The sequence below is a fragment of the Pipra filicauda genome, unplaced genomic scaffold (genome assembly GCF_003945595.2).
Source record: "Pipra filicauda isolate LSUMZ 115617 unplaced genomic scaffold, ASM394559v2 scaffold398_size834171_pilon, whole genome shotgun sequence".
NCBI classification, from domain to species: Eukaryota; Metazoa; Chordata; class Aves; order Passeriformes; family Pipridae; genus Pipra; species Pipra filicauda.
In genome coordinates, this window is record NW_024104529.1 from 764,515 (window position 1) to 777,208 (window position 12,694).

General features: G+C 41.8%; 2 long non-coding RNA genes across 4 annotated transcripts; one reads left to right on the top strand and one right to left on the bottom strand.

Annotated features, from left to right (window-relative positions):
- Positions 1 to 2,239: 2,239 nt before the first annotated feature.
- LOC120323987 lies at positions 2,240 to 3,842 on the top strand. 2 transcript variants are annotated; one of them, XR_005564971.1, is made up of 2 exons: positions 2,240 to 3,148; positions 3,251 to 3,842. It is a non-coding gene; the product is annotated as an uncharacterized LOC120323987 (long non-coding RNA). The 2 variants fall into 2 exon arrangements; XR_005564972.1 differs by having other exon boundaries at positions 3,326 to 3,842.
- Positions 3,843 to 3,916: 74 nt separating this feature from the next.
- LOC120323988 lies at positions 3,917 to 5,771 on the bottom strand. 2 transcript variants are annotated; one of them, XR_005564974.1, is made up of 3 exons: positions 5,737 to 5,771; positions 4,638 to 4,902; positions 3,917 to 4,426 (listed from the first exon to the last, which is right to left on the bottom strand). It is a non-coding gene; the product is annotated as an uncharacterized LOC120323988 (long non-coding RNA). The 2 variants fall into 2 exon arrangements; XR_005564973.1 differs by lacking the exon at positions 5,737 to 5,771 and adding an exon at positions 5,362 to 5,419.
- Between the last annotated feature and the right edge of the window lie 6,923 nt (positions 5,772 to 12,694).

Below are 12,694 nucleotides of genomic sequence, written 5' to 3' on the forward strand. Positions count from 1 at the left end.
TGTCTACCCTTTCCAGGTGGGAAGGAGCCACCCTACCATGTGTTGGTGGCTTCCTAAGTTAGGAGAGAGCTGCCGTGGCTTTAGGGACTGCAGTTCCTTTACTTTTATTTTGGGAGCTCATTTTAATTTAACTTTCCTGGGTCATTTTAGCCTGAAAAATGTGTGTCTAGAACATGGGTCCTCTGTGCCTGCAATGGAGGGGGAGGAGATTGATTTGGTGGGTTTGCTACTCTCTGCCCAGTGTTTTTAAGGATAAGTTTCAGGTTTATCAAATGCCCTTTTTTCCCCGTGTACTTGCGATTTGACATTTAAAGGTCATATTCTGTGAATTATGGAAATCACTGGGTACTGGAATGAGAAATGAGTTGAAAGAAAAATTGATCAGTAATTAGGAAAGTTAATCCACTCATGGCAGAGAGCCTGAGATTTATCCTGATGTACTGCCGTTCAGTTAGTGTAGATATAAATAAAGCAAGTTGGAAAAAAGAATCTCAGAAATCCTAGTTACAATGGCATAGGTTGGGATCACTAGGCTTCTCAACAGGAAGAGATATTTAAGCAGAATACAGGTTTTATTCCTTATATACATTCTCTGATTTTATGTCATTCTTATTTTTCAAGTACTGAGTGTTTGCTGTTTGAGTTGTATCTGCATCTTCCAAACCATAAGCCCACAAAAAAAAAAAAATTAAAGAGCTAAAAATGGGACAGAGAGAATATCAAAGACATCCACCTTCCCTGTCCTCGTCAAGGAACTATTTCCATTGCTGAGATTAGATTTCAAGCAGGAATGCAGGCATAAATTTTTTTTAACAATTATTTTCTACAGTTTGGCATGCTAAATATAAATGCAGAGATGCATTATGACAAGAATATTTCTCATAAGTATATCAGAAGTGTATGGTTCTCTATTTGAAATTAAAGTAGCCTTTGGCAAACTGTCCGCACGGCTGTGATAAGGAAACACATGGAAATCATAGCTGGGTTTACACAGAGTGTGGTCAGCTCCAGAAGAAGATTCTACTGTCCACAGACAGTGCCTTACGGTATTTTCTCGCTCTCTTACTGTTGGTCATTTACTGTAAAGTTAAAACCAAAATGAAACATTTAGTTTGAACATAAAAGATAGCAGAGAAAGGCACCACAGGCAGTGGATTTTATCCTGTTCAGTGCCCGTGTCGTTAGCAGGACACACATGGCACAAACCGGACCATGAGCAGACCTCTGCTGGGCCCCTGGTCCCCCCATCCTGGGGACAGTGCTTGGGCTGCCTGCTGGGCTGTGGGGCTGCTGCCAGAGATGTTTGGCACCTGGCACTCTGAAAACTAAGCTGATACATTAATGCTTCTGCTTGTTCTCTGCCAGTCTCTTTGTTTTCTGACCAGGGAACAGGAGGTTTCTTTAGGTCCTCTGTTTGTTCTCAGACCAGAAATAACTTTTATATTCAGGGCCAGGAACCGTTACAAGATTTCCATCTCATTTTTTTCCTTTCTTTGTTCCATGTTTCATCTGCAGCTAAATTTGAGCAAACTTAAGGTTTAGTTGGTAACTGAACAGTAAATATAAGTTGGGAAATGCTGATAAGCTTAAGTTTGAAAATTATTGTGAACTTCGCTACTTATTCGAGCAAAATGATAGTTTGGCATTGCCAAACATAGATGGAAAGAAGAAAGAAAAGGAAGGGAGGGAAGAAGGCATGGAAAAAAACCAAAGGGTCTTGAACTCAAACAGAAGTTTCTGGCCTGAAAATTTCTAAAATTTCTAAAACTGCCTCATACATGTTTTATGAAATAAGTACAATTCCTCTGTTCAGATTTTTAAAAGGTATTTACGTTTTTCCTTTCTGTTAAGATCTTACTGTCTTATATTGCTTCGGACAGCTAGATATTAGCCATGAGGTGGTATATCTCATTTGGTAATTATGATCTTTTTACAAGCCCTAGAGGATGTAAGAGGATGAAATATCCCACTTGGGATATTCATTTTACTTGTGCATAAAAAAGACTGTGACACAGAGTGAGAACTGGCACAACACAGAACTTTTTATAGTCCATGTTCCGTGGAAAAGTAATGAAAAATAGGGCTGTGCTCTAAGTGCTCATTGCCAGAGGTGCAGCCTTGGTGGAGGACGAGCAGGGGGTGCCCTGTGACCTCACAGGTGCTGAAGTGTTGGCACCTTGGCAGAGCTCTTTGGGGTGAGGCATTTTGCAGACCCACCGGGAAGGAAAGGGAGGATGGCCAGGGCAGCTGCCTACCTACCACCCCTCGCTGTGGGCTTTATTTCAGGGTGGGCAGGGAGGCAGAAAAGGCCTTGGCTCTTTGTTACCTCTGCTCAGTGATAACGAAAACATCTCTACATTATCAACACTGTTTCCAGCACAAATCCAAACCACATCCCAGACCAGCCATTGTGAAGGAAATGAACTCTACCCCAGCCAAAAGCAGCACTGGTGTGTATGTATATAAGGCTCTTTCTGTGATGATCTCAGCCAAGAAGAGAGCTAGAAGGAGTATCGAGGAAATCTGCAGAGACACAATGATGAGCAGGCCAGCAGGTAGGGAATACAGGAGCTGGAAGATAATACCTGTACCTGGAAAGAAAGCACAGCAGAAAGAGTAGATATTCTCAAGGCTGGCAGATCAGCAGCCACAGGGAACAGAGTGTTTGCCAGAGTGTGGAGGGATGGAGGGCTCACCAAGGAACAGCTCGAGAAAACAGCAGTATAACTTGGCAATCACACCTGTAGCCAATGCCAGGAATGTGAGTAACCATGATCCCAGTCCCTGTGAAGGGAACTCTAGTACAAAAATCTCTCTGGCACAGGCTAGATTAGTCCTTTCAGCCACTTCTTCAGCCTCCTGAACTAACTGAAGTCTCTGGTAGAATAACTACTTGCAGAAGGATGCACAGATGGGGATGAAGCAAAGGACAGATCTTCAGGTGGAGTGGGCTTCATGGAAAACACATGGAATATCAAAGAGGAGGCTTCCACTGCTCCACAGACTTCAGGAGGCAGGAGGATGTGCCAGAAAAGGACAGTGCTGGCAAACCATTGTGAGGGGAACACAAGTCCTCTGAGCAAAAGCGGAAAAGGAAAACAAGAACACAATCCTCAGAGTGTCATTTTAGTGACTGTACACACTTAAGGTAAGCCTGGAATGCCTTCTCTCATCTTTGCCCTTAAACTTCAATGGGATGGCATAGTTGCTTTCAATTAAATTTGGTATTTGTGCTTTGCACAATCTGCAGTGGTGTCACTTTGATGGGAGAAATAAACTGAAAGTGGTGTAAGGAAAGACAAGCCTACAATTTTGCATCACTTAGGAATCCTCTCAGGAGGCAGAGAGGAAGCAAGGCAACAGGAACGAGAAATCAGACAAGAAGTTTACATCAAAGTGAAGAAATCCAAATGAATGATTCCATTCAATTACCTCACAGATACCAAAACAAGACAGCAAGTACAAGAATATAGAATTGTCCTAACAGCAAAACTTGACCATTTGTGGAAATCTTAGACCTTGGGAAGCTGGTATAATCATTGTCTCATTATAGACATGAAATCTGCAGTAGAAGCCATGGAGTGAAGAGTTCAAGCCCTTAAGTTCAAAATGTTTTCCAGAGACTTTGCATAGACTGTTCTGACAGCTGAAAACTAAGATTTGGAGTAGAAAAAGGTGTAGTCATTTTGTCTGGTGGATGTGTACTGACAGCACTAGAAAGTGGAAACTGAAAACAGCTTGGCCATAGGATCAGAGTTAACAGGCCAGGCAGGCACTCAGCTACAGGGAGCAATCAAAGTGAAAAGGTTTCCAAGGTTAAAAATAAATAAATACATAAATCAGTCCTTGAGTGTAATTGCAAGCTAAATACCATTCAGTGCTTATAAGTCACAATAAGTGCTTCTAAATGCCACCTTAAGACTGAGTCAAGAACAGGAAGATGAAGAAAGGTCTCAAAAATTCCCTCAATAACTAGCTCAAAAGACTTGTGTTTACAGGGCATGCATTCGTCTTGCACAGTAGGTAAGCTGATTTTATTTGCATTAAAGTCTGGTGTAAATACAGCAAAAGACAAATGTGACTTCTAAGTTAAGCAGAGAAAAGGGAGAGAAGCTCGAGGCACTTGAAATGCCAGAGGAATGTTACAGGAGACTAATTCTGTTTTTAAAGCTTAAGTAAAAGAAAAAACGTAGATCGATCTTGACTCATTCCTCACTTCACCCTCACCCACTGTTGGTGTAGGAACTGGTTCAGCTCAGATGGGTCTTGTGCAGGTGTGCAGGAACAGCTTTGATTTCCATCCGTGTCCATGGCCTGGGAGTGGGGTGGGAATGTCTTTGGGTGTAGCCCGTCTGTACTGGCAGTTTCTCCAACACTCAGTGCTTAGGGCAAAGTGATGTGATGCCTAATCTCCTCTTACTAGGCACTGAAAGTGGATAGAGGCAGAGGAAATTACTGCTTTTGAAGCAAACATCGTACAGAAACTGGTGAAACACAGAGAGTTTAGTTGGGATGAATATATAAACATATGTGCATAAAACTGTCTCATTGCTTTATAGCTGGACTACTGCCAGAAAGTTTCTCAACTTCTTTGGGGCAGGGGAAGTAAAAAACATTTTAGAAATTATGATACTCACTGTTTCCAAGTAAAATATCTCACCAGGACATGCTGCTCCTTGGTGAAATGAATGCTGTGTGTTGGAACACAAGTTTGTGAAACACAGGAGGTTGCAAAAGAAATCCTTCAGCCTAGGAAAAGCAGCGTTTTGGACCCTCTTGGCTTTGGGGATCTTGCTGCAAGCTCCCTCTGAGAGCAGGGGATGCTGTGCTGTATCCTCTGGGAAGTACCATTTCACCCCTCTGCTGACACTTGGGTTCACTTGCTAGTAGCTGTCTTTCATTCTGCAAAGGTAATTGAGAGTAATTAATAAGGAATTCTGCTTAGCTGGATGATAACCTGGTGGCTGTATCAAAATGACAATAACGGGCATTTTTGCTGCAGCATATAGTAGAAAACAATGGAAAAACTGGAACTGCAGTGAACTGTCACTGACAGAATTGGTTTATAACAGTAGCTGGGTATAACTGGAAACTGTATTTTTCCTTAACTGGTGCCTTTCAAAGAGCATCATATTTTTGCTTTATCAGAAATGTACTAGCATGCTGAAAAGTCGAATGCAAGAATGACTGGAACAGTTATGACAAATGCAGTTTACTTGATAAGGACCCCGATGGTTAAGAGCCACAAAAGGCATCATTGGCTTAGAAAATTGGCATTATGAAGTTGTTAATCCTTCACTTGTAGCCTAACAGAAAGCACACTTGAGAAACCTGGCCTCCATTTTTGGCTCTGCCCATTACCTGCTGGTTATGTGTCTCATTTTTGCTTCTTTATCCGAAACAAGCCCTGGTCTCAGCCTGCTGCAGTGGCAGGATGCTTATATTGCAAAGTATTTTGGGCACTATTAGTGATCACATGGTCTTATCTTTCTGGGGTGGGAGTCTGGTGAGTCTGGGGATGGAAAAGGAACAGCCCCTGCTGTGTTGCAGTGTAGGAGGGTGGTGGCATTGCCAGCTTGCGGTGCAGACACTGCCCTGCGCTGGCCATTAGCAAAGGTAGTGATGTGTCTCCTCATCTCCAGCTTCCAAGAGTGGCAGCAAAGTAAGGATATGTGGTGGTTTGGGCTAGGCCTTCCTTGGTGACCAGTTTGTAACCAAGGAAGGGTCCAGATTTACCTAGTGTTCCCTACGATTTTTACGTAAGCCAGGCTATAAGGAGAAAGGAGGGAAGGCCTTCGCTCTCTTTCCTTCCGGCGGCTTGGAGGTGCAGGTTCCCTGCTGTTGAGTCTGCCGTGTTGGGGAGCGAGGCCTGGTTAGGCCTTGCCGACCTTGGGAGACAGAGGTTGCCGGCTATCGTTCCGGAGCGACTCTCGGTTGTCCCAAGGAGAGTAGTGAGATATTTCTTTGCTAACTCTTTTAGTTGCTGGATACTGGGCTACTAATTGGGATATATTTTTTTTTTGTTTTGTTCCTTTTCCCTTCCCTCTTCCCATTCCCTTGTGAAATTGTATATATATTTCAGTTGTATATAACTGTAACATAAGTGTAAATATATATATATATATATATTACTTTAGCTGTCTCTCTCTCATTTCGGTTTTCTTGGTTGTTTTTTTTCTCCGTCTTCTCCCTGAGGTTTGGGGGGGGGACACGACACACTTCTTGTGGTAAGGTTTGGAGACTTGGCAGGGAGCCAGCTTCAAACCATATCAGAATAGCACAAGCCACGAGCTATTTGGAGAATAACTGCACCAGTTAAAGGACTGTTGATAAAGTAACTGGTATTTTCAGATGTTTCAGCCAACTTTAGAGCGCTGCAGTTAAGGGTGAGATCAGACCAGACTACAGAGGTTGTGTTGGTAGATCCTGCATGTTCTGAGCTAGAACCTCCTGCATCTTTCTCATTTGACATTTCTTTCACCTTCTTATAAATTCACTCTTTCATTTAGTCTCAGCATGTGCAAGGCTGTCCCTGAAATGACTCTTATCCCATGATTTTAGCTTCTGAACAGAATTCCTGATGGTTTGTCCCCTGTTGCTAATAGCACTCCATGAGCAAAGAGGTGTTTCTAGGTCTGCTTGATGAAAGTGAGGTGACAGAACCCCCCTGAGAAGTCTAAGTCAGAAAAGGTGAATGAAAATTAAAAGTAAAACTATTACTGCAACATTTATCTACCAACTACATTGGTAGGATTGTATCAGAAATTATAGCTGTTCTGTTCTTTCCATTACATTTATGGCTCTGTCAGCATTTAGGCTTGTTTTCCCATACTTTCTGAACTTGCTATAAAAATTCACACTGGGCTGAAACTTACTGCACATTTGCTAAACCTCAGTGTACAAGGAGTCTTACTAAAACTAAAAAAAAAAAAAAAAAAAAAAAAATTCTGTTCTTTTAAATTTATTAGAGAAGAATGAAGATTTTATGGTTTGATTTGCATGCTGTCCTGCTTGTTGTCAGAGAAAAGCAGTAGTTGGAAAAGATTTGTCTCTCTAGTGCTCAAAATGTATGGAAAATGGAGGGAATGATTTTTTTTTTAACCATTCAGTATATATTTACAGGTAAGTACTTTGGAAGATCCTGGATTGCAACAAGGAAGAATAACAAGATTAAAAGTAGCAGATGAACATATTGGATCAAGGGTGTACTGATGGCTTTGCATGGAGGTGATAACCATGCCCTATTTTGTAACTCAAACCACTGGTAGCCAAGTGCAGAGCTGTGCAACGCCTGGCATTTCTATTCTGTAGAAAAATGAGATATTTCAGCATTTTTTCTTCTTAAATCTTATCAAATAGTTAAGATATTTAAAAACCTGATTTGGGAAAAATTAAAGTATTAACTTCCTTGGCTTTGCTTATGGCTAAATTAGAGCTCCTTCAGCCAAGCTGTCAGCTCTGGTAGCAGCAGTGCGGGCGAACTTCTCACTGCTTGTCATGGCACAGACTGACAGCAGCCAAGGGAAGAAGTACTGGGTGAAGTTTTTGGTCAGCTCTAGGAGCCCATCCTGTGGGTGTGACAGGAGGATGTGGCTGTCCCAGTCTGCAGCATGTGAGAAGCAGCACTTCACGGCTGAGCTGACTCAAAGCAAAATTTCTTTCTGACATCCCACTCACCAGAAACAATTTGATTTGATTCAAACAATTCGAAACAAGATATTTTGGTCTTGCTCTCCCATAAAAATGCACATTTAAAAATTAATGTTGTCCTGAAACTGTATTTTTCATGTAGGAATGCATTTGGTAGTTGCAAAAAAATGAAATAACAGTGTCTTGCTATTTTCCTGCCTCCTGTGTGTTAATTCTCCAAATGCTTTTAGTCTTATCTCCAAATGTTTAAAGACAATTTAATTAGCAGCAAGGGCTTCTACTGTCTAGGAAAATCCCATGCAATTTTATAACAGGGAAAAATGGAAAAGGATAAAGATCAGGACTATAATTTTTAATTCGGTATCACACTCTCCAGTGTCTCATTATCCTCCTTGTAAATGATTCATAGCTAATAATTGTCTGTGAAGAACAAATGACTCTCCTATTCCCAAATCTCCCACACTTATCCTTGAGATACCTTTATTTTGGATTAAGACTTTCCTCTACAAAGTCTGCACAAACGTCTCTTTCCCCTTTGGCTATCACCAGGCAGAAGATGGGGAGCTGAGGATGTTACCTCTGCTCCTTTCCCCAGGCTGGTGTGTGTCAGGGTTTGCACTCAGCAAAGTCCTTGACAGGCCACAAAGATCAGCTTGGGAGCAGATGCCAAAGCACAGCGATCATCATGGGGAGTTGTCTCCTGTTTTAGCACCTGCGGAATTCAAACCACGGTGTGAGCTCCTAAACTCAGCCAAGAAAGAGAGGCTGTGCTTGACACTTCTTTCCCATGCAGGGACACTGAGGAAAAGTTCCCACCGGGCACTTGACATCTTGAAAAAGGCTTTCTTTGGAGCATGAAGGATCCTTCCTCTGCCTGGCCCGTGGATGCCTAAAATAAATCCTGCTACTTAATCCTTAGATTCAGACACTGTGAGGCAAATTTGCTGTGCCCTGGCTTAGTGACAGTTGATGAGTGTAGTGTGAGAACAGATGGGAACCCTTCCCTGAGTCCAACCACAAGACTTTTAATGAAGAGTCTTAGTCTGTGCCAGGGCTGTTTGTGCCCTGCTTGTTACAAATCACTGTAGGCAGGAGCTGCTGCCTGTTGCTCACCTGACACAGCTTTTCTGGCTGGTGATGCTTAAAGGAGGGTGATGTGGGTATGTCTCCAGTCGCTTCAGCAAGACACTGCAGGGAATGGGGTGGCGTGAGGAGCCGTCTGCTCTTAAAATAGCTTTGTAAAGTGTCAGCATGACAGAAGGAGCTGCAGCCACTCTGCGGTGCTACTCTGCTCCCTTAAGGCTCAGTCAGTGCTTTTTGATCTCATGCTCCCACTCTCTGAGATGGCTTTTCTGCATGATAAATTGCACATCATAAATATTTCTCCATTTACCATCTCACTGGAAACTGTTTATTTCATGCTCTCTTTTCCACATGGATACCAGTGGATACCTCCTCACCCTAACACTCCTGTCATCCAACTTTTAGTCTCTCCTCACGAGAAACTGTTTTCTTGCTTCTTCACGGACCCTAGTTTTTACTTATATACGTATATATACACACACATTATGATATATATATATAACATATGTATTATATTTTCTGTATGTTTCTATATTATTTTCTGTATATATTTCTAACCATGCTTCAGGCTTCATGGTCTAATGCAGTGACCAGGGGCACTGCCAAGCCCAGAGTGGTCCCAGTGGTCTCCCCTGGGAGAGAAAGGGGTGCTGAACTGGCACCTGTTTTTCTGCCCTTTGGAGTTCCCTGCCTGCAGTGCTGCTTTGGATGCCCTGCTCTCCCCATGTGTGGGTGCTGAAATGCACTGTTCAGGTGGGCCGTCAGAGCTCGTATTTACAGACTCCTTTGTTCCTGTGTAAGTTCAAGGTTGCAGCTGAAGAGCAGGATGGGAAAAGTGATAAATATACTTTCTAGGGCTGGCAGGATCCAAGATGTGCATAGAAAGCTTTAAGAATTCCTGCAGATCTCCTGGAGTAGGCAGGCAAATTACTGCCTCAGACAAATGTCTGGACTGCTGGATAACTCTTTGTTGAACAGGCAAGTCTGAATGGACTGGTAGTGTCTCAGATGTACGGAGAGGTTTTCCCTCCTAAAACATTGCCATTCTGTTAAACTGCTCAGTCTCCTCCTGTTGCTTAAAACCACGTGTTTTTCTTTCTTTACTGGAAGTTGCAATGAACTTATATAAAGTATATTTCCTTAGAGGTAGGAAACATACTTGAATTACCTTAAATTTTTGAATATCAGCTTGTTATTTCTCTCAGCTTTGCTTGTTATCATGCTGTCTTCATGTTTGCCTTCCCAGCCCTGGTAGCAGGTCTGTGTGTGTTCTTGTGTGCTACCTTCTCCTGCAGCAAGGTAGATTATAGAGATTTAGAGAGATGATTATGTGTGTGAATCAGTAAAATCTCCGCTGAAAGTTTTGTCTGGAATTAAAGAGTCCCATTTAAGATGAAATCTAAGTTTCCAATGGTTGCTCAGTGTGTGAGCTAGAGTCCATGGTATGTAGTATATCCCATATAGAGTTAACTCACTCTCTCAAGACAGTGAATGAAAAAATTTCAATTACAACTCCATTTCTTTCCAATAGGAATCATAAATGTATTTTAAGTCCGTCTGTGATGTTCATGCTTAGCTTACTAAATTGCTCCTCAATGGATTAATTTATTTTACTTGGAGAGCCTCAAAGAATTATATCAATGGCCTTGGGGAAATACATTGCAGTCGAAGGGTTCACTTGGGAACTTTATGTGATAGAATAAGGTTGTAGAAGAGAAATTCATGTACTTCAGGTGCATCTCCCATAAGTGAGTGTTATCCGTGAGTGCACACCTGACTCCACAGAACCAGGAAACTGCTGTGATAAGGAAGCTGCCTTGGTGCCTCAACAGGGTGTTAGACATCAAAACAAATAACTTCAGGATGATCCACACGTTGTCGTGGCTGTTTCTAATCCTCTAATTATAGTGAGTCTGTGCCTGGATCCCACACACTCGGACAGAATTGCCTGTTGACTGAGCTCATCAGTACTCCTCACTTAGCTCCGTTATCATGCTACTCAACATGCGCACTGAAGATTAGGTCCAGGAGCAGAATGACCTCAATTAACAGATGAAAGGTGTACTAGTGCAAGAGCCTTCCTGGCTTTGCAGTGGAAATGATCTTAAAAGCACAAATTTGCATCCTGTAATTACTGACCAAAACTGTAATTCCATAATTAGTGATGCAGCTCACTCTTCGAGATGGTAGCTGCCAACTCCCTTTCTCTGAGCGCTCATCCACGTCTCCTCCTGCCCTCTTGCACCAGCTTTGGTATTCCAGGAGCTCCTGCAGGACCTCCATGAAGCTGCAGGACCCTCATTTCAAAAGCAGCTCAGAAGCAGTGGCGTGGCAGTAGCCTTGACCCTTGCACTCACTGAATCACCTTTTGTTTCTGCTCAGTGTGTGGTTTCTAATTTCAAATATATGGGATGCATTGCAAAATTAATTCCTTTTTAATCAGAAATGCAAACTTTACTAGACAACAATATAAAGCTGTTTGAAATAGAGGTATTAGAGATCATTAAAAATATTGGATCTCAGTATTTCATGCCAATATTTCTGTATTTCATTGTAATCAGATTGTGATTGTAGAGCTGTCATAATTGTCAAGTGTGGTGAATTTTAATTGTGCCTCATAAAATAATATTTTGTTTTATTATAAGAGTTGGCCTGAAAATATGAGTTGTAATTTGTAGATTTTTGGAGATAGGTAATGTTTTAACAGCAATATCCTAACAATGAGTGTTTTAAATGTATCATTGTAAGCAGACACAACCTAAAAAATGCATGAAAAGAACCACCTTTGACATTGTGAAGTCAAGCACATAAAAATCTGGAAAATGCTGCAGCTAAACCATTTGTGTAAACTACATTTTCACTTTTTTAGGCAGATGGAAAGGAGCAGGAAAATAGGAGGAAGCTCCAGGATAGTATTTAAGGTTGTAGTAATTTCCACAGCTTCCAAACAATGTGTGGTTTGTTTGGTCTATAGAGCACTGACCAGTTAATGGAGGAAGGAGGGATGTGTGTTAAATAAATAATTTAATTTTGAAATAGGGTGTTTGCCTTTTTTATTGCAGAATGTGAAGGGTGGATATGGAGTGAGAAGGTGCAGGACAAGGCAGGTGTGAGCCCTCAGCCAGCTCGATGCTGCACAAGGAAAAGGCCTCGTTGCCTGGCCTTCTCCCCTGAGCTCCTCAACAATAGTGAGTTCAGTCACTTAACCCAAATTTTCTTATAAGCTTTTTGCTGAACCACTCTCACTTTCTGGACACTTGTAGTTGTGACTCAAAACCAGGGCCTGCTTTAAAAATATGATTTTTTTTAGTGATAGATATTCTAAGGAGACATGGGGGAATGACTGGAGGTGCCCCAGATTATTCTGATGGGTACTGGAACCAGATGATCTTCAAGGTCCTCTTCCAGCCCAAACCATGATTTTCTGATTCTTGAGACTGCTGCCATGAAGGTACAATAAATTTGAGGTGCAATTGGAAAAGAAAACTTGAGTGCAGTTGGCACGGAATGTATTTGTCCAGTTTAGGAACAGCTGGAGTACTTCAGATAATGCCTTCTTTTCCCTCAATTCCTTATCAGCTTCTTAATTTCCGTATGCTGAAAGCTGTGTCATCTCATCCTAGTGGAATGGATCATGCAGTGATCTTTTATGCTTCATTGCAAAGTCACCTAAGTCAAATTAAAGAGCCTTTATGTTAAACAGAACAAATTAACCCACATGACTTTGTACTGAAGCGGTTGCATTAAGGAGTACTTTCTGCAAAAATTATTTGCGATGGTTGTCTTTAATTCTAACCTGAAAAGCACTCAGAAGAAGCTCAGACTTCTAGAGCAGGATTTAAATTGTACAGAATTGATAAGCAAAAGTAAACAGAAAATTGACTAGGTCTTCATTAGGTCCTCATTAGTTGAATGCAGTTTAATCTATGTAAAGGATGAAGTAGACTTTGAATCGGGATGG